The sequence below is a fragment of the Girardinichthys multiradiatus genome, chromosome 10 (genome assembly GCF_021462225.1).
Source record: "Girardinichthys multiradiatus isolate DD_20200921_A chromosome 10, DD_fGirMul_XY1, whole genome shotgun sequence".
In the NCBI taxonomy this organism is placed as follows: domain Eukaryota; kingdom Metazoa; phylum Chordata; class Actinopteri; order Cyprinodontiformes; family Goodeidae; genus Girardinichthys; species Girardinichthys multiradiatus.
Window position 1 is genome coordinate 32,310,240 of NC_061803.1, and position 3,734 is coordinate 32,313,973.

The 3,734-nt window shown below is 38.8% G+C and overlaps 1 long non-coding RNA gene across 1 annotated transcript; it reads right to left on the minus strand.

Annotated features, from left to right (window-relative positions):
• Nucleotides 1-345: 345 nt before the first annotated feature.
• LOC124874825 lies at nucleotides 346-794 on the minus strand. Its single transcript, XR_007039896.1, has 2 exons — nucleotides 477-794; nucleotides 346-404 (listed from the first exon to the last, which is right to left on the minus strand). It is a non-coding gene; the product is annotated as an uncharacterized LOC124874825 (long non-coding RNA).
• Nucleotides 795-3,734: the final 2,940 nt, after the last annotated feature.

Genomic DNA, 3,734 nt, shown 5'->3' on the forward strand with positions numbered 1-3,734 from the left:
CCTCACTGTACAGGGCAGGCATTACCTTCCACACCATTTCAAATGCCACATTACCTGGGGCACACCCTGGATGCCCTGCTGAGATTGACTAGAAAGAGCGGTTTACTCCCACTTTGACTATGTGACTGGCATAAAAGTTATCATTGCAGAAATGGAAATGTTTATTGGAATAATGTCAATGAATCAACAGTAAATGATAACTTTCAGGCTATATATGTAACTCCTGGTGGTTTATCTTTTAGTATTGCACATTTAGATTGTTAGTGGCTGTTGATGTAACAAAAAACTGTCATATTGTTTAAGGCCGACTTCCCCCACATGCAGAAAAACACGATTAAACCGAGAAACGTTTAAGAAAACTTTATTTTCAGGCTCAGGTGCAGGAAACAGAAGTAGCAGAGAGACTGCAAGGGAAAACAGACGCAGGTAAGAACCACTACTGAAATTCTCAAATATACTCTATAGAGAAAACTTACATTGGGTAGGGTTAAGTCCGCCAGGGAGAGAGGTTCTGATCCTGGTGAGCGGCGGGCTATGCAACACTGCCGTAGCAGGTGAGTCCTGAGAGTTATGGTGGAGGGTGGACAGGGTTCGCTTGAAGCTGTGAGGACAACGTCAGATCTGGCTGCCAGTGGAACAAAACAAGAATCCAGAATCCTTAAAAACTGTTGGTAAGTTCCTTCTGATATCTCTCATGAACAAGGCTTGATCAACCTGAGACAAAAACAAACATAATCAAGGTACAAAAACAGAATCTTCTCAGAGAAACAACTCCATGAATTGGCCAGGTTAAATACCACGAAGAGGCAAAACACTCAGGCGTCGAAGTACTGGCTTGCCTCCTTCTTATAGTCCTCCAGCTGATGACACTCATGCGAAACACCTGACCACCCAGAACTCAGCTCCTAACGCCCCTACTGGTGGAAGAGGGTTAGTAGCAGGCAAAAATGACCAGGATCTGATAAAACCCATTTTGCTTTCTATTCAAAAGGAAAACTCTTCCAACACCGCCTTGTTCTGGCTTCTACCTGCGTGACCAACCTTTTGACTGTTAAAGAGTCTGTCCACTGTGCCCAGTAAAGCACATACTGTATCTGTTGAACAAAATCAACCTTTATTTTTATAATGCTATTAAACACAGAGAAGTGACCAAAGTGCTTCACAGGTAAAATGGAACAATAAAAGATTAAATCGGTAAGCAATAAAACACAATGTCAGCTGGTATAAATAAAACAACAATAACCTTTACCATAAATAAACACTGGCCTCATCCTCAAGCCCTCCAGAATTAATAGCTAATGAAAACAGATGAGGTTTCTAAGTGATTTAAAATCACCCAGGGTTCTGTTGGACCTAATGGATTGTGGGAGACTGTTCAGCAGTTTAAGACCTGCAACTGAAAAAGCTCGGTCACCTTTAGTCACCAGCTGATTCCTCAGGACGACTGAAAACATTTGATCTCCAAATCTCAGCGTCCTACTACTACTGTGTTCACAGTAAAAGTTCACTGATTTAAGACAGTGTCACCTCAATTAGCACAAAAGGCACTTTATGAAATTTCCATCGCACTAGCATTTTTGAGTAGCTGTTGCATTGCACTATGGGATTTGTGGTGTGAATTTTAGTGTGTGCTATTTAACCAACTGGTGTGGCACTAATAATAAGTATAGGAAATTATCTTACTGGCTGAATGTGGACAGTGGACCAATACTAAGTGAACAGTACATGTTCTTGGTATGTACTGCATTTCTCCTTTTTTGAATATCAACAAATGTCTACTATATACCCTTTAAAGAACAGTTTTTTTATCTGAGAAAATGTGAAAGCCACAACTTTGATGAAACTTTGCTCGGTGCTTCTTTATTTTTTTAAGAATTTAGTCAGATTTACAAAGGTATGTGATATACTGAGAATAACCCATTAAATAATAATTTATTTAAAAAGAACCTCACATATTGATGTCTAATGCTATTTTTGTTTACCTGTCAGAAAAAAAAAATACTTTATGTTCTGCAAAAAAAGGTTACGACACCTTATCCCAAAATGGGTGGTGTTACTCCCTTTGGCTGAAATTGCTTCAGTTAATAGTTTCTTGTAGCCACCAACTGGTCTTTGACATTGGTTTGAAGAATGTTTGCCTCACCCATCACTTTCACCTGTGAGATGTTTGATGGGTATCAAACTCCAACCATCACCGTCTCAATGAGATCAAGATTTAGGCTTTTACTTAGCCCAGGACTTTCCATTTCATTGGACCTACAGCGGTCCAATGATGACATTTTAGGGATTTTGGAGGCTTCTTTTTGCATTTTGTGGTCTGCTGTCAGGGTGAACTTGCCTGAACAGCTAGACTTGGGAATGTTGGCAGTTGTTTTGAATGTCCGCCACTTGTAGACTGTTTTTCGTTCAATAGAATGGCCCATTTCAAATTCTTTTAGGACCACTTTCAATTCCTTACCAAACTCATAAGCTGCCACAATCTTCTTTCAGAAGGCCTCAGCCAGCTCTTTAGATCTTATTGTGCTCCTGACCTCAAGAGGTGAAAAGCATCCTTCAAAATGCTGAGTAGTGATGTTCTAATCATGTGCACCGGATGTGATACAACTATGTGTAATTTCAGCTATTTATTTTAATAAATTCTGAGGTTTTTATTTTATTCCCCACCAGAAATAAAAATGTTCTTCACAGGTAATAATACAGATATAATGAGGTATTTTTGAAAATAACACCAAAAGAGAGTAAAATAAGAATATAAAAAAACCCTAAAAGGTTGGAAATTGTTGCAAACAGTTAATGAAATCAGGTTTGTCGAATTTTACTGATGTATCATTAAGAAGCGGGATGGGCTTTATAAGCATCTCAGAATTTCTTATAATTAAGAGAGTAAACCTGCAATGCAAGCTGTTTTGGATAAATGTAGTTTGCTTAGAACAATGTAGACAGGAAAATTAAGAGGCTTAACCAAGAGTAAAATACTAAAATCAGCCTTGTGCCAAACCAATATACTGACACCAGCACTGGTTGGATGGACAAAGATATTTCAGTGAGTGAGTGGTCTCTGAAATTCATTTAAACAGCAGCAGTTGATTTAAGTGGGTGAAGGTCACAGGGAAGCAGGTGTGAGAAGCCACAGCAGGTTGAAGTCAGATGAAAAGAAGGTTTAGAGGTGAGGAGGTGAGGCACCGCAGAAGAGGTTCCACTCTACTATGTGACCTCTGACTTCTGTTTTTCCACAGCAGTTTAGTTTTCAGCTGTTCCGTAAGGTGAATAGGTTCAACAAAAACCGCTGTCAGAGCACAAAGCTGTTAGCAGCAGAACTGAAAAACATCTTTATAATAGGTTTTCACCACAAAATAAAAAAATAAAAAACTTTGTCATTTGCATTGACAGATCCCTTTAAGATTCACTCCTGATGTTTTTTTTTTTATATCATCCTAATAAAACTGTTTGCGGATACAATGTAATAAAAAAACAAACAAAAAAAAAACAAGTTTTTAGACTCTGTTACATTCTCAAATGTACTTGCAGTGCAGAAATGAGTTTGGAGCACCATGTTGTAAAATCTCTGCTTGCCGTTGAACAATTTTACTGCTTTTGGTTCTGGTAGCAGAGAAGAACAAGAGGTGATGCAGTCTTTGTGACACATGAGAGAAGTTTAGATTTGGGTAAAAAATAGAGCAGGGTGAAGAGGTGTATCCTCATCTCATTAACCTGCATCGAAGAGTGGAACGTCG